The sequence below is a fragment of the Polyergus mexicanus genome, unplaced genomic scaffold, assembly GCF_030449975.1.
Source record: "Polyergus mexicanus isolate NDT 795.1 unplaced genomic scaffold, iyPolMexi1.0 SCAF_21, whole genome shotgun sequence".
Lineage (NCBI taxonomy): Eukaryota > Metazoa > Arthropoda > Insecta > Hymenoptera > Formicidae > Polyergus > Polyergus mexicanus.
In genome coordinates this window covers 4,685,811-4,708,784 of record NW_027223341.1, presented here as the reverse complement: position 1 = coordinate 4,708,784, position 22,974 = coordinate 4,685,811, and the positions used below count along the sequence as shown (strand labels likewise).

The 22,974-nt window shown below is 33.7% G+C and overlaps 1 long non-coding RNA gene and 1 pseudogene across 1 annotated transcript; both read right to left on the bottom strand.

Annotated features, from left to right (window-relative positions):
- Positions 1-1,858: 1,858 nt before the first annotated feature.
- LOC138942066 (uncharacterized) lies at positions 1,859-11,938 on the bottom strand. The gene is made up of 5 exons (XR_011448245.1): positions 11,606-11,938; positions 8,798-9,010; positions 2,357-2,457; positions 2,130-2,232; positions 1,859-1,949 (listed from the first exon to the last, which is right to left on the bottom strand). It is a non-coding gene; the product is annotated as an uncharacterized lncRNA (long non-coding RNA).
- A 1,324-nt stretch (positions 11,939-13,262) lies between these two features.
- LOC138942064 (uncharacterized) lies at positions 13,263-17,074 on the bottom strand (annotated as a pseudogene).
- Between the last annotated feature and the right edge of the window lie 5,900 nt (positions 17,075-22,974).

Sequence of the window (22,974 nt, the reverse complement as noted above, 5' to 3'; positions counted from 1 at the left end):
TGTATGTAGCGGTATTGGCGGAAAGGTTGAGGAATGAGGTGGAACGGAAGCGGTTGATACCGGCAAGTCAGACGGGGTTCAGAAAGGGAGTAGGGACGATAGACAACATATATGTGCTCAATTATTTAATTAATAGGCAGGTGGGAGAGAAAGGAGGTAGAATGGTAGCTATGTTTTTGGATTTAAAGGCAGCGTTTGATTCCGTGGATAGAGGGGTGTTAATAGAGGCGATGAGAGCAAGAGGAGTAAGGGAGGGTCTAATTGAGAGGTGTGGGGAGGTTTTGAGGGAGACGGTAAGTAGGGTGAGGGTGGGGGAAAGGGAGGGGGAGAGGTTCTGGACAGTGAGGGGAGTGAGACAGGGTTGCCCGTTGAGTCCATGTTTGTTTACGTTGTTGTTGGCGGACGTGGATGATGAACTGAGGAGGGGAGGGTGGGGTGGGGTCAGGCTGGGGGGAGGGAAGGTGTATACTTTGGCATATGCGGATGACATGGTTTTGTTGGCGGAGGATGAAGGAGGAATGAAGGGGATGATAGGGAAGTTGGAGAGTTATATGGACAGGAAGGGTTTGGAGGTGAATGTGGCAAAGACTAAAGTAATGAGATGTAGAAAGGGAGGAGGGAGATGGAAGAAAGTAAAATGGTTTTGGAAGGGAAATTTGCTGGAGGAGGTGAGGGAGTTTAAGTACTTGGGGTACACGGTGAGGTCGGATGGAAAACAGGATGCGCATGTGAGGGAAAGGGTTAGGAAGGGAGCAGCATTATTGGGTCAGGTGTGGGGGATAGGAAAAAGGAGGTTTGGGGGGGATTGGGGAAAAAGGATTTGGTTGTTTGATAAGTTAGTATGGTCGGTGGTTAGTTATGGGGTGGAGGTGTGGGGGTGGAAGGAAAGGGAGAGGGTGGAAAAATTGCAGGACAGGTATTTGAAGTGGGTGTTAGGAGTGGAAAGGTATACACCGGGATATATGGTAAGGGAGGAATTGCAGAGGGATTTGTTGAGGGGGAGGGCGGGTATGAGAGCTTGGAATTATGAGAAGAAATTGGAGGAGGGTAAGGGGGGAGAGCTGGCTAGGAAGTGTTGGGAGGAGATGAAGGGAAGGATTAGGAGGGGAAAGGAAGGGATAGGATGGGAGGGGGAGAGGAGGAGATTTATAGAGGAAAGGGGGTGGGAAATGGAGGAGATGCTGAAATTAAGGGGGGAAGAGATGATTGAGAGAGAAAGAAAGTTGCAGAGAGAAGAAAGATGGAAGAGGATATGGGGGTCGGAATATAATAGGTGGTATAAATGGGTGAAGGGGGAAGGAGTGCCAGGGTATTTAAAAAAAGGATGGGGGGAAAGTAGATGGCAAAGGGTAGCAAGATTTAGATTAGGGAATGGGATGAGAGAAGGGAGATACTGGGAAGGGGAGGAGGGAAGGAAATGCAGGGAGTGTGAGAGGGTGTTGGAGTCGTGGGAGCACGTTTGGGAGGAATGCACGGATTGGGGAAGGGAGGGTGGGTGGCAGGAAAATGTAGGGATGGTATTAGGGGAGGAGGGGGAGGGGGAGAGATGGATGAGGGAATTGGAAGAAAGAAGGGGGGGAAGGGTGAATGAGTGGAAGAGTAGGGGAGTGGATGAGGGAGAATGTGAATAAACGGAAACGGAGATCCATAGGCTAAGTTAGTGGTTAAGACAGCGTAGATGCGTAGTGTGTGTGTGTATTAGGTAGGGTAATGGAGTATAGGTTAAGATTGCGCGATAGATTAAGAGTTTAGTTGTAAGAAAAAGATGTATAGCGTTGTTTTTATTTGTATGTTGTGTATGATGGTGTTTTGTAACCCCAAGGGGATCAATAAAGAATTATATATATATATTATTTATTTTTGTATAGTGTGTGTCGTATGTTTCTCGGATGTTCTTGATCTCAGCTCTCTGTTTTGTGTTTAATTTGGTGAATCATTCCGCTAGTTTGCTAAAATCAAAATAAACATGATGTAATATTAATAAATATGACTTTATATCATTTACCTTTGTACAACAATCTTACTCATATAACTGTCTTCATCACAATTCAATCTTTTTTTTAATTTAATAGAAGACACAATACTTAAAAATATTATGTGAATTATGAAAATATAATAAAATTACTCACTTTAATTATAATGTACCTCGTTGCAAAATTTTTAGAATTTGTTGTACATTCCTATAATACCCAAACACTTTCACGAACAAAATGTTTATTCAATGACACTTTTCTGTAAGATTAGAAAATCTAAAAAGCTTACAGATATATATTTTGAAAAACTATAAAAAAATAATAACTAGATATAAATATAATAATAGAGAGAAACACGTGAGATTAAGATAACTGTCATGTACCTTGTTGCAACATTTAAGAATTTGTTGTACATTCTCATGACACCCAAACACTTTCATGCAAAAAATGCTTATTCAATGACACTTCAGTAAGATCAGAAAATCTAAAAAATTTACAAATATATATTTTGAAAATATAAATGCGATCATACTAAATATAAACACAGACAAAAATACGCGAGATTAAGATAACTGTCATGTATGCAGTAAGTAATATAGGCTACGCTATGATTGGAAAAAAAACTACGGATGTTCCGAAACACTGCATTAACCAATTATGATAAGGAAATTTTATAATCTTTTAACTTCATTGACCAACCACCAAAATATTATGCATCTATATCGACTAATCTCTTATCGACCGCAGTCATAGAAAAAACATTGTTAGAAAATTTTTATTATTTATTTATATATAGATTTATTTTTTGCATAAATTAATACGTTATTCAGAAAGAGTACCGGCAATAATAAATAACTTCGGTCTAAAACACGGCAATCGCTAAAGAAACCGATGTCGTCCAATGACTGCATTTTTTCCGTGCTTTTTACTGTTGAAATTATGGCATTAATAGTTGTATATTTATGATTCTTAAAACATGATAGCGCGACGAAATTTTTTACACTATCGTCAATATCCCTCGTGCAATATAAATTTTTCTCCTTGATTTCGACTACCGCCAAAGATATCGCTGTTAATAAAGAAAGACATTATTCTACACGATTTTCGCTACAAGGATTGACGCATTAGATTCTAAAATAAATAAAGTTACGATTATTAAAGCAATACAACGGGCCAAAATCGCGTCGCCTTTGCCTGCGTCCTTCGCGTCTAATGAATCTATCTCTTAAATCACAGCATTTTTTAAAGAAATTAACGCGTTGTTCGAGAACTACATAATTTTACTGTATGCTATTGAAATTACGCCATTAATATTTTAAAAATTGTATCTCTTTCTAAATTGTGTCCATTATAAAGGCGGAACAGCCCTATATAATGTCGAGAATTCGGCTCGCTATATCGCTTTAATAATCGTCAGCTCATTTATTTTAAAATCTAATGAGTGAATCTTTGTAGCGGAGATCATATAGAATAATGTCTTTCTCCAATAACATCGATATGTTTAACGATAGTCGAGATCAAAGCGAATAATATATCTGACGCGGACGATCTCGGCAAAAATGTCGCGATTTCGGCACATTTTAGAGCTTTGCTGATTATAGATTTATTCATTTTAAAATTTTAATGCGTTAATTCTAGTAGCGCAGATTATGTAGAATAATATCATTTTCGCATAACATCGATACTTATAATGGTAGTCGAAATCAAAACAAAACATGTGTCTGACGCGAAGGATACTGGCGATAATGTAAAACCTCGTCGCATTGTTATGTTTAGAGAATCATAAATATAAAATTATTAAGACATTAATGTCATAATTCCAATAATACAGAACACGACAAAAAAATGCAACCGTTGGACGACATTGGATTCTTTAGCGGTTGTCATGCTTTACACCGAAGTAGTTATCTACACACACACACTCCTTCGGAAAAACTTACTTTTCGTTTTGATCTCGGCTATCACCAAATATAGATGTTATTCGAGAAAGACACTATTGTTCGTGCTCTTCATTATAAAGATTAACGCGTTAGCATTTTGAAATAAATATAATTTCGATTATATTAAGGCGACATAGCGGGCAGAAATCGTGACGCCTTTGCCGAGATCGTCCGCGTCAGATACATTATTCGCTTTAATCTCAATTACTATTAAAGATATCGATGTTATTAAAGAAGGACATTATTCTACATGATGTCCGCTACAAAGATTGATGCATTAAAATTTTAAAATTAATAAGCTGACGATTATTAAAGCGATATAGCGGGCCGAAATCTCGACGTTATAGGGCCGTTCCGCCTTTATAATGAACACAATGTAGAAAAAGATACAATTCGTGAAATATTAATGGCGTAATTTCAATAGCACACAGTATGTAAAATAATATAGTTTTTGAACAACGCGTCAATTTCTTTAAAAATTGCTGTTATTTAAGAGATAGATTCATTAGACGCGAAGAACTCAGGCAATGGCAATGCGATTTTGGCCCGTTGTATCGTTTTAATAATCGTAGCTTTATCAAATTTAAAATTTAATGCGTTAATCCTTGTAGTGGAAATCATATTTTTTAACCTCACATCCTATTTCAATGCCTCATTACAGTGTAAGACTCTAATTTTAAATCAGAATATTATTTTTTGTTTACTAAACTCTAATGACATGTTTAATAGTTGATAGTATTATTGTGCTAATATTTCTACTGAAATTATACTAGGTGCAAAATTTTAATTTATAATGCTTTAAATTTAAATGAACTAGTGCAGCTATAAAGAACAGATCTGTTTGTATAGTATTATTTATTATCCATTAGAAACGATAAAAATGAAATATAATTTAATGTATCACGTGCAAAAGCATATATTACATATAGAATTATAATATAAAAATTAAATATAGAATTAAAAGCTGAATTAAACATTTTGTATATTTCTCTATCATTATCTTAAAAGAAATTACAATCTTAAAAGAAATATAATAACAGTATCAGTATCATCAAAATATAGTATTAATAGTGAAGCGCAGCATGAGTATCATTGTTCTTGAAATATATTAATTTAAACATTTTGTATGTTTTTCTATCATTATTCTAAAAGAAATTACAATCTTAAAAGAAATAATAACAGTACCCAGACAGCATAAGGATGTCCTTAGGACGTCCAAAGGGCATCCAGGACATACATGTAGGACATCCTCAGGATATCCCATTGTAATCCTCAGATCTCCTCTAGATGTCCTGAGGAAGAGTAAATGATAGCCGTATATTAACCTCTGGAGAATCCAGGGAGATCCTGTGGAACATCCTAAGGATTTTTATATGTTAGGGATATTTTTCGTATGTTTCAAGGAGCAAATTTTAAAATTTCAATATAAATTAAAATTATGTTTTGTTATTTACTGCCAATATTAAAAATCTAATATTAAAAATAGTTCACCGTTCTTTAACATTTGAGGCTTTCGTGCTGTACATGAATATTTTAGGTTTGGCTCCCGGGTTTGAGTTGTGTAATATTTTCTAAACAATCCAATATCTGAATTTCCTATGTTGGGATTGCATCAGAAATTGAACTGATAGAAAATAATTACATTTGTAATTTCCTGTCAGTTGCTCTTTGCAAGCTTTATATAATTTTCATGACCAAATCTCAAATACGTTCGCGTGTCGCATAGCGGTAAACAAAAGAACTAGCGGTTGAATACTATTGTTTGTAAAGTTTTTGGAATGTTGCGAACAGTAACATTTCTCATAAAATATTAAATAAATAATAATTTTGGATATATGAAAATGTGCGCATCAAATTCAATTATTAATATTAAACGAAATTAATGTTAACAATTAATTGTACATGTATATGTCCTCTGGAAATCCAAAAGACATCCAATATAATAGACAGGGCAAATATATCCTACAGACATCCAAGGGTTATCCAGTGGACATTTATAGGACATTAATACTTATTATAATACTTAAGATTTCTAAATTATATTAAATAGCCGACACAACTAAAAATAATTATGTATGCATATTAAATTTTTATAAATATATTTATAATAATATATCTTAAAACATCCTACAAATGTCCTGAACCGTCCTGGACATATTCAGGATGATCCTGAGGATGTTTTGTGCTGTCTGGGTATCAGTATCATCAAAATATAGTATTAATAATGAAGCGCAGCATGAGTATCATTGTTCTTGAAATATATTAATTTAAACATTTTGTATGTTTCTCTATCATTATTCTAAAAGAAATTACAATCTTAAAAGAAATAATAACAGTGTCAATAGCATCAATATTATTAATAGTATAAATCACAGTATCAGTCTCATTAGTAATATGTATATTTATATTATTGCATATTTGTATATATATTAACAATGAGACTTATACTGTAATTCATACTATTAATACTATTGATGATACTGATACTGTGATTTATACTATTAATGAAACTGATACTGTTATTATCTCCTCTCACATAAGTACATTTACTGGTATTTCAAATTAATAAAAAACAAAACTGTTAATTACAATATTTTCTATGCTTATAGTCATATCTTGCACTAATATTCGATGATAAAATCTACGTATGCTATTCGCTTTCAATGTTTCTTACAATAGTTTGTATTCTGCAATATCATTCTTATAAACTTATAAAAATTACACTCGAAATACATTAAATTGAACATTTGGTATATTTCTCTGTCATTATCCTAAAAGAAATTACAATCTTAAAAGAAATAATAACAGTATCAGTACCATCAAAATATAGTATTAATAGTGAATCGCAGCGAGTATCATTGTTCTTGAAATATATTAATTTAAACATTTTGTACATTTCTCTATCATTATTTTAAAAGAAATAATAACAGTATCAGTCTCATTGTTATATGTATATAAATATATATATTAACAATGAGAGTGATACTGTCATTCATATTATTAATACTGTTGATGATTCTGAGACTGTGTTTTGTACTAATTAATGAAACTGATGCTGTTATTATTTCTTTTCCGATTATAATATTAAAAAATACTAAGAAAATACTATTTTAGTAATTTTAGTTTTGAAAAAAGTAAGAAGTATATTATTTTTAGCGTTTCAATAAGTGCATTTATGAAGGTACATATTTTAATGTGTATACTTTCGTTATTTCATATTATTTGTAACGTGTTTATTATATATTTGTGTCACATTAATGATGAAAATAATGGCAAATAGTTTGTACAAATAATTTTACATCACTATACAAAATATGACACCAATACATAATCAACATGTTTCAAATAACATAGAAGATCGAAAAACTAAGTTTGTTGTCAACATGTTTTTAAAATTTTTTGCGTTGAAATTACAGCAACTCTGAAATCCATAAAAAATAGAAATAATGAAAAAATTTGAAGATCTTTGAACTTCCTAATAAAAAACTAAAGAATTTATATCTTCTTTGAATGTTGAGAACTTTAGTATATTATTATAAATATATATGTATTAATTATAAGTATATATTAAATATATATTAATTTTAAAAGTATTTGTTATTATTAATGTAACGGTATCACTTTTCGCGAGTGCGTGGATGAGCTCGGTCGGGATCAGGGTTCGTGAAAAGGTGAGACACACGAAAGATTTAGTTAACAGATATCGTCTTTATTTGCCTCGTTCGGCAATGGTCGATTTACAATAGTGAGCGCGCGGCGGATGATGCAACGCGCTAGATGCAATGTTATTCGGTGCGCGATGTTCGATATATCGAACCGCTTATAATATTCGTAAAACCGTGTTTATTTTGACGGCACGCGAAACGCGCAAGAAATCGGGCGCGGTCGGTCGGCGCGTGTACGGCAAGGCCGTGTTTATTTTGACGGCGCGCGAGACGCGCAAGAAATTGGGCGCGGTCGGTCGGCGCGTGTACGGCAAGGCCGTGTTTATTTTGACGGCGCGCGGAATATAATGAAATATTAGATGATAGGTACTTCGGCGCGGTGATTATAATTCGCAAGTATTAAAATAGCGTTGATCGTGGTCGCGGGATTTATCGCGTATTCCCAGTGGTAGGGGAGTGCGATCGGAGATCGAGTACCCTCGACCGGGCGGAGAACTCTCCGTCCCTGCTTCCGTTCGCGAAGTTGCGGATAGCGCGGCGGAGTCGAGAAAACTCGACGGGGCAGCGAACTCGCAAACCCACGGTCCGGCTGGCTGGAGTGGTCGGATGAGTGACCGTAAACTAGGAGAGCGGCGAACACTCCGCTCTCGTCGAGTTAGTCGGATTCGTGTCAGGAGTTCGGAAACTGCACGGAAACCGAGAATGCTCGGCGGAGGCTGCGAACACGTCAACCTCACGTTCCGTCGTTGCTGCGAATTTCAGGATCGGTTCTGGTATCTCGGAGGGTACTGCTCGAGCGGATTCAGGAATCGTTCTGGGTTCTGGTCCTGAGCTGTCGAAACGCTGTCTTTTTATACCCAAGCGTCTATCGGTAATTGCGTCGTTCGCCCCCGGGTGGAGATAACGACGCGTTGTTTTCGGCGGGTAAATTTCGGTAAACGCGTCGCTTCCCCTGGGCGAAACGACGCGGCGTTTCGGCGGGTGACGCTCGGGATCTTCCGGCAGCGTTCGGCTGTGCTCGGGCTTCGGCGTAACGGCGGCCGTATAACGGCTGTATGGTTGTTTATCCCAACCGCGGTGATTGAAGTCTTAAAAAAGAGCGCTCGGCGCCTCTGCCACTGCCCGGCTGGTGTTCGCCGGGCGGCAGACTTCCGGCTGGTTACGTGCCGGGTAACGATGGGGGGTGCATCGTTACATTAATATAATAATAAAAACTTACATTTTCGTTGTAAAGCTTTCTGTTGATTATAAAGCCATGTTTTTATTTGTGGCGATGTACGTTTAGCAAGAGATGTGTATTTTTTTCTTATTGTTTGAATCTCTCGTAAAGATGGTAGTTTCAGTTTTTTCATATATTCAGAAAATACTTTTAGTGCTATTTCCTTTTCTTCCTGAGACCAACGAGTCCTTTTTGTTGATCCATAAGGAGATGCTAGAAGAAAAGTAAGGTATTATTTAAAAAAATACTTATATGTATGAAAGTAAATTATAAGCATATACAGGGTGACTACGGATATTCAGCGTGTGTAGGTATAGTTCGCCAAATTAAATACGATAGCCATGTGACATTTTGCATATTTCACGGTATTTATTATTATTAATAAGCAATTAATTATTGAATATTAGCGAACGCATGTGCGAAAATCTGTGTTCTGGAATCATAATCTTTATGAAAATGCAGCGATTTGTTTACAATCGCCTAACGAGTGATTCCCATCCTCTAGCATAATAATATTTAAAATTTTTGGTTAAGTGGATCAGACTTAAATATTCATTAGAACTGTTGATTATTCGAAGAATCATTAATCCTTCGAATAATCAATAATTATATAATATAGGAATATTTTAGATATAATTTTTGAGACTAAAAATTTTAAATGTAGAAAATGGGATTGTATTAAAACGCTAGTCGCTATATATCGTCTGCAGTTGCTATACACAGATGATTGTTAACAAATTCTTGTTCAAATTTTCTTTAAGATCATGACTCAAAATACGGCCACCGATTCATTCGCTAATATTATGCAATTAATTTTTGAATATTGCAAAATCTGTAAAATGTTACAAAATTTCATGTTTAGATTGGCGAATTCTACACATCTGTATGCCTTGAATTATCAAAAATATCCTATGCATGAATTATACGAAAAAATTGGGAAACAAAACTTTACACTGCCACAAAACTTTAAAAATTATATGTACAATACGTTAATTATTAGTCACAAGAAGATTTTTGCTAAAATTTTTTATAGAATAAGTTTTACGAATTATTACAAATGTATATACATATAATAAATAACTTGAAGGACTACAGACATTTTAGAATAACACTTTAAAAACATTAAATATAACAATACTTTTATACAGGATGATTCAAAACAACCTTCTGTCCTTACAATGTCATATACTTGACACTATTCTAAGACGATTTTTCCTTTGCCAAAATTTTTTTCGAGGCTTAGTTTTTAAATTATAAGCCAAAATAGTTAACGAATTACGGGCCGCGTACACAAGGCAGGCAGAAGCGGAGCAACTCACCGTCCCATACTGGTGATTACGTGAGGCGCTCGCTGCGATGAACTGTTTGCTTCATGGGGTGTATGTGTGAGAGAGAACGTATACGCGTATACATACAAATACACATTCTCTCTTTCTCACTCACTGACTCTTACCTTGTATGTAGAGATTCGTTGCCCTTATACGACTCAATAAGTAATATTTCCGTGTGATTCCGAGTAACTAGCAAACTTTTTTTCACTCACAAATTGTACCACTTATCGAACTTTTACGTATTAATCCACGCACTTTATCGATAAACTGAATTTATTAAAAAAAACGATGTTATTATACGTCATTATATTTTCATATTTTATAGTTTTATGTTTTCGAAACTATCAAATTTACAATGTCGGAGGCTTTAGCCGATCACGGGACACATGAGCGTCCGCGTCGATCACGCGTAATGTGATACATTCAGTTATTCGGCAGCCGGCAGCCGGCATGCCGGCATCGCTAGTACCGATACAACTTGCTTGTTGTCGTCGCGCAGTTTCCGCATCGAATAACGCGTTTCTTTCTTCGAGATATTTTAATAATTAATCGGTAGTAATCGGTAGATTGTGATTAACCGTTATAATCGTTAATAAATTCAATTTATCGATAAAGTGCGTAGATTAATTCGTAAAAGTTCGATAAGTGGTACAATTTATGAGTGAAAAAAGTTTGCTAGTTACTCGTTCTATCATACGGAAGTATTACTTATTGAGTCGTATGAGGGCAACGAATTACTACATAAAAGGTAAGAATTAGTGTCAGAGAGAGAGAGAAAGAGAGAGAGAGAGAGAGTGCATGTGTGCGATCAACTGTTTGCTACACGCGATAGATGTAAAAGAGAAAGACAGAGAGAGAGAGAGAGAGAGAGAGAGAGAGAGAGAGAGTGCGTGTGTGCGATCAACTGTTTGCTATACGCTATGGATATAAAAGAGAAAGACAAAGAAGAGAGAAAGAGAGTGCGTGTGTGCGATCAGCTGTTTGCTACATACGATGGGTGTAAAAAAGACAGAGAGGGAGAAGGAGAGAGAGAGAGAGAGAGAGAGAGAGAGAGAGAGAGAGAGAGAGAATGTGTATGTGTGTGTATACGCGTACGTTAATAGTTAACGAATTACGGGCCGCGTACGCGAGGCAGGCAGAGGTGGCGCAACTCACCGTCCGATGCTGGTGATTACGTGAGGCGCTCGCTGCGATCAACTGTTTGCTACATACGATGGAGTGTATGTGTGAGAGAGAACGTATACGCGTATACACACACATACACATTCTCTCTCTCTCTCTCTCTCTCTCTCTCTCTCTCTTTTTCTCCCTCTCTGTCTCTTTTACACCCATCGTATGTAGCAAACAGCTGATCGCACACACGCACTCTCTTTCTCTCTTCTTTGTCTTTCTCTTTTACACCTATCGCGTGTAGCAAACAGTTGATCGCACACATGCACTCTGTCTCTCTCTCTCTCTCTCTCACACTGATTCTTACCTTTTATGTAGTAATTCGTTGCCCTCATACGACTCAATAAGTAATACTTCCGTATGATAGAACGAGTAACTAGCAAACTTTTTTCACTCATAAATTGTACCACTTATAGAACTTTTACGAATTAATCTACGCACTTTAGCGATAAATTGAATTTATTAACGATTATAACGGTTAATCACAATCTACCGATTACTACCGATTAATTATTAAAATATCTCGAAGAAAGAAACGCGTTATTCGATGCGGAAACTGCGCGACGACACAAGCAAGTTATATCGGTACTAGCGTTGCCGGCTGCCGGCTGCCGAACAACTGAATGTATCACATTACGCGTGATCGACGCGGACGCTATCATGAGTCCTGTGATCGGCTAAAGCCTCCGACATTGTAAATTCGATAGTTTCGAAAACATAAAACTATAAAATATGAAAATATAATAACGTATAATAACATCGTTTTTTTTAATAAATTCAGTTTATCGATAAAGTGCGTGGATTAATACGTGAAAGTTCGATAAGTGATATAATTTGTGAGTGAAAAAAGGTTTGCTAGTTACTCGTTGTATCACACGGAAATATTACTTATTGAGTCGTATGAGGGCAACGAATCTCTACATACAAGGTAAGAGTCAGTGAGCGAGAGAGAGAAAGTGAGAGAGAGAATGTGTATTTGTGTGTATACGCGTATACATTCTCCCTCACACATACATCCCATGTAGCAAATAGTTAATCGCAGCGAGCGCCTCACGTAATCACCAGTATGGGACGGTGAGTTGCTCCGCTCCTGCCTGCCTTGTGTACGCGGTCCGTAATTCGTTAACTATTTTGGCTTATAATTTAAAAACTAAGCCTCGGAAAAAATTTTGGCAAAGGAAAAATCGTCTTAGAATAGTGTCAAGTATATGACATTGTAAGGACAGAAGGTTGTTTTGAATCACCCTGTATATCATAAATCGATGGAAAATACTCACTAGATCGTTTCCGTTTATTGCTATTTTGCTTCTCCTGAATATTAACATTATCAGATATAAGATAGTCTGAATTGGTGTCTGAAATAAATTTAATTTATGTTGAGACATTAAAATAAATATAAGTAATTATATATAAGTATATATGTATAAAGAAAACATAAAATATATAAAATAAAAATATCAAATTAAAATATAGATATAATTACCTGAAGATAAACCTTCTTTTTCATTAAGTACACATTCTTTTTCTTTGTCAATAGAGTCCCAGTAAGCAATTTGATAACAAATTGTTGCCAAATTGGCATCAAATTCGCTCAAAACTTGGTAACAAATCCAGTGCCATCTGTGTCCGCATTAAGCTTGTGTTTTGGTGACAAAGCTTGTTGACATAACCTGACAGCAAATTGACGGCAAAAACCGAGCAAAGCTTGACATGATTTGACGTCAAATAAGTAATAAAATGATGATAAGTTTTGGTCATAAAATGACCATTAGATAATTAGACATTATATAAAATCATATATTAATATGTTAAAACATATAGGTAAATTCAAATAACTTAATTTATAAAATTAAAGATCTTTTTGGACAGAAATTGTTTGAATAAGTGAAAATCGAACAATTATCTGTCCGATTTGCAAAAAATCAATTCAATATCTGAATTTCCTGTATAAGAATTGTGTCAAAAATTGAACTGATAGAAATATATATATTATAATATTATTAGCATTTTGTAGGCTTTATATACACTCATGACAAGAATTTGAATACGGGTATAGATAATGAATAACGCGCCGCATAGCGATAAGCGACTGAACTATTTTATAATACTTTGTAATAAGTTGCAGATTTTGTTCGGTTTTTGCTGCCAATTTGCCATCAGATTGCGCACTCTAGATCCTGCTCAGTTTTTGCCGACAATCTGGTGTCAGTCATGTCAGCAAGCTTTGCTCGGTTTCTGCCGCCAATTTGCTGTGTAGTTATGTTAGCAAGCTTTGCTTGATTCTTGCCGGCAATCTGCTAGCTTAATCGGTAATAACAACTCTTGTACCAAATTTGTAGCCTTTTTGCTGACAATAATTTGTAGCAAGCACTTGGCAATATCTGTTAGAACAGACCTGGCTGACTGGGGTTGTTTTCTTTTAATACCTCATCATTTTCGAAACTGTTATCTGTTGATAAATTCTCATCTGGATTGTTTGTATTACCTTGTACTGCTTCTAGGTACTGTGATATTTTTACTATATCTCTACTAATCAATGGTTGCCTATAATGATTTTTATGAATTTTATCGGAATGACCCATAAACGTGGCTAGGTCTGAAATTTCGACATCATTCAGATTTAATTGGATGCAATATGTTGCTACATGTTTCCTCAATATTGTGCCACGTAAAGTAGAAGATTGACTCGCATCACACTCTTCCGAAAATTTTCGTATTAATGCACATGCTCTGAGATACTTACATCTTCCTTTGTTATATCCAGGCAATCCAAAAACATACGGATTTTTTTCTGATACTCCAGCTTGTTCCCGAAATTTTAAAATGAAAAGAATACTTTGAAATAAATCGTTTGATAGTAATACAGGAACTGTACGTCCTAATTTGCCTCTTATGCAAAATCTTATATATTTTTCAGCTATTTTTCTACTTTCTGTAGACAATGACTTATAAATATCATTATACATATTTTTATTTAATTTCTCATAGCTATTAAAGTCCTCTATGAGAACTCTTTCAATTTCTCCTGCCCGACGTTTGTTGAACACATGTGTGGACGTTAGTGTTACTTCAGCCAAAGAAATCCAGTGACAATAAGAGAACGATTGTTGTAGTGCCAGAAAAGCCTCAGTCCGTTTTTTTTTAAATGTTTGTACAATTTCTGAATGTCTTCTACTGATGGAAGATGAACTTTTCTATGCCTTCTGTGAGTCGATTGTGTTTCCATGACAGTTTCATTAATGCTTGTTCCAATATCCACAACTAGCAATTTAAAAAAATCTTTAACTTGTTTCTTTTTTTCTGCATTTTCTCTTTTTATGCATTCCATAATCAGAACATTTCCAATATGTTTTATTAATGTTGATAAATTTGATGCTACTGCAGGAGTTTCATACATTTTTTCTTCAGGATTATATTTTGCGACTTTATTAATCGCACAGATGCAGTCATCATATATTTTGGGATCATAAATTGAATCAAAGTTTTCGATGTTTGTATTTATATCTTTCATTGCCAAGAAGAAACGACCAAGAAGACGTAATCTAGCGCGAATCATATCATGATGATGCTGCGATTTATATTTGATGCACAATTTATTTGCATACAAAATCAACAATTCGTCGTATCTTATAACACGAGACACTTCATCGTCTCGCATGACTGGAAAAACATCTTTCCTCAAAATTTTACTTGCGGATAGATGTAATCTGCTTACAATCTTTCTACCCATAATCATAATACATTTATTTTTTGTGAATTTTTTTCCAAAGCAATTTCTAGAATGATGACGAATTGTGCTTTTTGCAAAAAAACCCTTGCATTTGGCACAAACAGTAAAATCTTTAGCATCTTTTTGATGTTTTTTATTAGGACGTCGACATACTATAAATTTTCCGTTATTCAATTTGGACTGTGTATTAAATTTAAAATTACCATTTTTCCGTAAGGTATCAATAATTGTTCTCCGTTCAGGATTATTTTTAGGTAAGACAGCAAACTTTTTTACATCCGGTTCATTGCGATGTACAGTTTCCAAATGTCGCGCTAATTGTGTTTGCAATTTTGAGCAAAACATACAATAGTTTTGTTTTATAATTTTTGTATCTGAAGTGTCTACATACATATTTCCGTCATCGCATACTGATGTGTCATTATTAGCTTTTGAGGCATCTAAACTAGATATTGAAGATGCAGTTATATTTTGATCAGTCACTATTGATTTTTGTATCTATGGCAATTCTTCATCATTATTATCTAATAAATCGTGATCGTCTTCTGATGGTATGTACTCTGATCCGCTTTATTCATCCTCAACATCTAAAAAAAATAATAAATATATATATTTGTTTTAAATATTTATAGTCATGATCATCTTGATTAATGAGATCAGAAACAAAGAAATACATGCACAAAATTCAAGCAAAATATGTTGAAATAAAAACATGACATTAGGGGAATTGATTGAGCATATTTTCTTTTTGCTTCAACAAATATAATAGCCATAAAATTAATTAATGTAATATGTGAACTTGTTAGCTTCTTAATTGTACCATATATTATATTAATTTTATGGATATTTATTATTTATTAAAGCAAAAGGAATATTTCCATAATATTTTCCATTATTTTACAAATCTGATCAATCTATTGTATCATCTTATAAAAATATTTATTTATATTACAGGAATTGCAATGCAAGACATTGCAAGAATTTTTAGCATATATTAGCATATAATCTGTAATGGGATAGAAGTCTTAACAAAACATATTTGTAAAAATAATAATAAATTTTTTACATATCTACATACCAAGTGGTGATGGTGATATTGAAACATTGATATTTGTGTTGCATACTTCAATCTCATTTTGACATGTAGGGAGAATACATGTATCTTTTGACATGGATAATTCCTCTAAATATAAATATAATTTGCATCATAAAATTGCAACAAAAATTACATAAATTTATTACCAAAAACCATAAGTGCTATCTTAAAATGTAAGAGCCGTTCAGTTGTATCTAATGTAATATTGGAACAATATTTTATTACTATGAATCATGTATAAGCGATATTTGACAATTCATAAAAGAAAGTTTTTTCCCAGGTCAAACTAAATAGGATAAATATTTGCAATCAACTATTTTGCAAAATTTGCAATGTTTCTAAGGAATTAAACAATATCAGCAAATGAGTGCATAGGTATCAATGGGACGTGTTTTAGAACAATCTTAAAGAAAATAACTAGAACCTATTGATAATCATCAAACAATAGCCAGTGATAAATAATGATAGACCGTGGAGGCATATGGTCTAACTTCATGTTGTGATTTGAATATAACTACGTTGTAAAGTTATTTAAAAAATTATATTTTAATAATTAAATAGTAAAATGTCAATAGTAATAATTTTTGAAATATTTGATTCTATGTTTACAAATAATCGACTCTAACACTTTATACAAAATTTTTTTAAATTGAGCTTTTTGGAAATTAAACTTTTACATAGTAGTGTTAAAACTTAATTTCTTAACGTATTTATCTAAATTTTCATACACAGAAGTATTAAGTAAGCCTACACAGAAAAAAAACAAAATAAGAACATATTAGAAAAATAAATGGCTAATTTAATGTTACATGAATCTATATGTACAGTAAATAAAATATTAAACTTCATATGTATGAATTATAAGAAGTGTACATACATGAGAGAGAGATATTTGCGTCATCAATATTGTCAGTTTGCAGAAAATCATTTTCAACGAAACTGCATGTGAATACATCCATAGTATTATCTGTAAAAGTATTATATTAAAATTATGTTATCAGTAGTATTGAATTTTGGAAATGTATCACTTTTTATCATAAAATTGTATATTTACAGTAAATAATAATATAAAAAGATACTACAAAATATTGAAACATTAACATTTTCTTCACAGACATAGGCTTCCTGCAGACAGGATATATCGACGCATTACGCATAACAAAAAGTGACGCGCTAATAAACATAGAACTCTTAAGAAAAAATGACATCTTGATTGGCCACCGCGTCACTTTTTGCCATGCGTAACGCATTGACGCGTCCTATCTGCAGGAGCCTATAGTCGGTTACATGTAAAATGGAAAATAACTAAACTTACTAAAATATATTGGAAGATCAGTTATCTGATTGTCACAGTTTTTCTTTTCTGTTTCTGATTTTTTCGTATTTCCATTTTCGGCAATTGATGTGGGTTTGTCAATATCTAATGCAATAACAAAAAAGAAATACATATTCTAGCATATTTAACAGCAATTGTATTATACAGATTGACATTCATCAGCTTAAAGGCCATAATAACAGTCGTGACATGCAATTTATAGATACAATGTGATTTATATTTGATAATTTTTAAAAACTACAAAATAGATTGAAAGAATATTAAAAGTATAAATTAATTAACAAAATATTATTAAAAAGAAAAGGAACTAAAGATTAAGATATTCATATTGACATTCAATCTCTAAAGAGCAACAATTGAAAATATTATGCACACTTACTGGTATTTAATGCAACATCGGTCATCTCAATATTACAATCTTTGTTTTGCATCACAGACTCATTGTTCCAATTGTTATTTTTATCCATTATTGTATTAATATCTGATATAAAGAAAAAAGTATATTAGTACTCACTTTTTAAAATATATTAAAAAGCTTTGTGCAAACTTTCAAAGCGAACGCAGCTTAAGAAATGAAAAATGGATTTACACAAAAAATTTTCAAATGATAAAGTTATAAGTCTACATCAAGCTTCATGAATATTTTAATATTTATTAGTCTCTTATATATTAACATTTTAAATAAGCATTTTATGATATCTTAGTATCAAACATTAAAAATTGACACAATTTAGTAGCAATTTTACACCGACATAATATATATATGTATATATATATATATATATATATATATATATATACTACCTCTATTCTATTAACGGGATTCTCTAATGTCTTAGCGACACTAATAATTCCATATTTCAATATATGTATATGTATTATGTGAGACAGTACATACATATAAACCTTCTATAATTATTACAAATATAATTATCATATTGATACAAGATTTTGTCTCTGAAAAATAATGTGTTTATGTATACACTCCAATGTAATTGTAAACTTGATAAATCGGTTAAGAACAAAATGTTATAAGATTTTTTTTGTGATACAGATAATATACATATAATATGTATAATATATATTACAATATGCCACATTTGGATATAATATGCCAAAGCACTATCTTCGCTGATATATTCAATTGAATAGCGATACAAATGTTTATTCAATCCTCTAACACGTCAACAGTACAAAATCATTCATTGCTTCGACAGACACTGCAAGTTAGTGAATGAGCGTTGACCATTCCATTACAGATCACAAGATTCTATTAGCAGAGACTATAATATTCAACTCTCGCTTAAAAGATTCTCGTGCTTTGTAAAAGGATTTCCTCCAGACATTCAATGCAAGCTGGATCCCTGATTTGCAAATTAGTGCCGATCTATTACTTTCGCCTGCTTAAAATGAAAATGATATAATATTAAATAGGCAGCGTTAGATAGACATTAAGATCTCGTTCGTAAAGCAATGTTATCAGCATAACTTTCATCATCATAATTCAGTCTTCTTTTAGATTGAATCAACAGTCAGAGAATACATTACTTAAAGACATTATCTCATACTGTAGTTGCACAATAGTTATCCCAGCATAGACCCAAAAATGCATTATTTCTAGTGTAAAAATCCCACTGTAAATAAAAGAAATTGATTAATGACTTGAAAATTATTAGGCCTATGTTGTATATATGTACTTTTATAATATAAACTATGAAAATATAACAGAAAATACTCTATGTTTCTAATTGTAATGTCTTATTACTTATATCTAAGAACTTGTCCCACATTACTAAAGTACCCAAGGTACCCAAGGTCATATTAGCAAAAAATACTTACCCAATGTTATTTCGTACGAAGAGGAAGATTTCGTAAACTTACAAATATGTTTGATACTGAAAACACATAATGAGATATTAAAACAGTGACATACGTGAGGTTAGGAGAGCTGTCATGTGTGCAGTAAGCAAAAGAAAAACATCCTGTTAAAATATTTTTATTATTTATATATCGTTTTTTCTTATATATCTCTGTTTTACGTATGATATACTGTCTGTAAACAATTAATAATTGTACGGTACTCTTTTGCACGTAAAATCTCGCGATGCCATGACATACGTGAATTTTAATTTTGAAAGAGTATAATTATTAATTGTTTACGAATAGCATATAACAGGAAAAATATAGATATACAAAAAATAAATCCATATATAAATAATAAAAATATTTTAAGAAAGCGTTTTTCTACATTACCTACTGCACACATGACAAATCTCCTGACTTCGCGTACGTCCACACTTATTTGCAAATCAGAGATCCAGCTCGAATGTCTAGAGAGAATCCATTTAAAAGCACGAGAATCCTTTAAGTGAAAGTTCAATAGTCTCCCCTAATAGAATCTTGTGATCTGTAATGGAATGGTTAACGCTCATTTACTAAATTGCTATATCTGTTGAAGCAATAATGATTTCATACTGGTGATGTGTTAGAAGATTGAGTAAACATTTGTGTTGCTTTTCAGTTAGTGAATACATCAGTGAACATAGTGTTTTAGCATGTCGTATCTAAATGCAGTATAATGTATATTTTCTGATTATGCGTCTTAACCCTCATCCCTGTCTCAAGTCTTTGGTAAATTTCTAGAGCAATCGAAACGGGATGAAAAAGGAGCGTTTTATTCGTTTTATGTTTGTTTTTATTTATTGTTATTTGTTTCCTAATCAATTTTATTGCTGAAAATAAATAAATAATTTTCTTGGATAAACCTTTTGGATTTACAAAAATTCAAATATTTCTTAATTACCTGTTAATTCGATGAATGATCGCTATCATAAATCCTTCAAAAGAAGGATTTTTCAATTCATTTTTATAGTGTCGTTAAAAAAATCGTTTCATAGAAAATAGCGGTGTCGTCATAATAGCCAAATAGTATAATGTACTGTACATAATTTGTACTGTCGCTGTATTAATCGATCTATACTTAATTCCCTATATATACGTAGCAGTGCATTTTATCACAAAATCGCAAGTAATGTATACGTCAGAGAGTCAATGTACTCTTATGTATACAATAAAATGTTTTATTTTTTACTGTCGTCAAAATAGCCGATTAACATACATATATATATACAAATATATATACAATATATATATATGTTTGCATAAAGTATTTTAGCGGGACCGGAAAAAAAGTTTCAGTATCTTTGTATACATAGGTTTACATTGATCCATATACGTATACATAATGCGAATAATTTGTTTGTATACGGTATTAACAAAGTTATAGCAAAAAATAAATGCTGTATGTGTGGATGAGTATTTTAGCTGTACCATTTTTCCATATACAGGGTGATTCAAAACAACCTTCTGTCCTTACAATGTCATATACTTGACACTATTCTAAGACGACTTTTCCTTTGCCAAAATTTTTTTCGAGGCTTAGTTTTTAAATTATAAGCCAAAATAGTTACGGGCCGTGTACGCGAGGCAAGCAGGGGTGGCGCAATTCACCGTCTGATGCTGGTGATTACGTGAGGCGCTCGCTGCGATCAACTGTTTGCTACATACGATGGAGTGTATGTGTGAGAGAGAACGTATACGCGTATACACACACATACACATTCTCTCTCTCTCTCTCTCTCTCTCTCTCTCTCTCTCTCCTTCTCCCTCTCTGTCTCTTTTACACCCATCGTATGTAGCAAACAGCTGATCGCACACACGCACTCTCTTTCTCTCTTCTTTGTCTTTCTCTTTTATATCCATAGCGTATAGCAAACAGTTGATCGCACACACGCACTCTCTCTCTCTCTCTCTCTCTCTCTCTCTGTCTTTCTCTTTTACATCTATCGCGTGTAGCAAACAGTTGATCGCACACATGCACTCTCTCTCTCTCTCTCTCTCTCTCTCTCTGACACTAATTCTTACCTTTTATGTAGTAATTCGTTGCCCTCATACGACTCAATAAGTAATACTTCCGTATGATAGAACGAGTAACTAGCAAACTTTTTTCACTCATAAATTGTACCACTTATCGAACTTTTATGAATTAATCTACGCACTTTATCGATAAATTGAATTTATTAACGAATATAACGGTTAATCACAATCTACCGATTACTACCGATTAATTATTAAAATATCTCGAAGAAAGAAACGCGTTATTCGATGCGGAAACTGCGCGACGACAACAAGCAAGTTGTATCGGTACTAGCGATGCCGGCATGCCGGCTGCCGGCTGCCGAATAACTGAATGTATCACATTACGCGTGATCGACGCGGACGCTCATGTGTCCCGTGATCGGCTAAAGCCTCCGACATTGTAAATTTGATAGTTTCGAAAACATAAAACTATAAAATATGAAAATATAATGACGTATAATAACATCGTTTTTTTTAATAAATTCAGTTTATCGATAAAGTGCGTGGATTAATACGTAAAAGTTCGATAAGTGGTACAATTTGTGAGTGAAAAAAAGTTTGCTAGTTACTCGTTGTATCACACGGAAATATTACTTATTGAGTCGTATAAGGGCAACGAATCTCTACATACAAGGTAAGAGTCAGTGAGTGAGAAAGAGAGAATGTGTATTTGTATGTATACGCGTATACGTTCTCTCTCACACATACACCCCATGTAGCAAACAGTTCATCGCAGCGAGCGCCTCACGTAATCACCAGTATGGGACGGTGAGTTGCTCCGCTCCTGCCTGCCTTGTGTACGCGGCCCGTAATTCGTTAACTATTTTGGCTTATAATTTAAAAACTAAGCCTCGGAAAAAATTTTGGCAAAGAAAAAATCGTCTTAGAATAGTGTCAAGTATATGACATTGTAAGGACAGAAGGTTGTTTTGAATCACCATGTATACAAGGTGACCCATTTTAACTTAGGCAGCCAAATAACTCGAAAAATAAGCACACTACGAAAAAATGTTTAGAATCAAAATTTTGTCATTTCGAGGGGGACGTACAATGACGTTAAAATGAGCCCCCCCACCCCTTCCCCTGGGCGGTGAGGGGGGGCAAGTTTGAAATCTTAAATGGGAACCCCTATTTTTTATTGCATATTCGGAATCTTTGGCTAAAAACACATACAATTTGTCTGAAACATTTTTCTCGATTCATGATAGATGGCGCTGTAATCGACGAAATTCAATTTCTTCGATTTCTCTTACTGAGAACCCATGCTTACGATTCTGCAATAAATTAACAATAAAAATACCACGTTTTCATTGTTAATACTCGAAATTAGTCTTAAAACAAACTTCTCATTATTTTTTATTACTCATTAATTACTTCTCAAGAAACTGCTTTTAGCGTAACCTGCCCTTTAGGCAACTTGAATGGTGCAAAGTACCGAGACATTTTGGACTTTCCATCTGATGGAGTTCCTCTAAGTATCCCTCCAAAATTTTGTCCATTTAGTGCCAAAGTCACAAGTGTTTATGTATTTTTTTAACATTTGTACTCTGATAAAATTCTGGTAAAATGGCAAATTATACCTTGCCTTAACTGGTT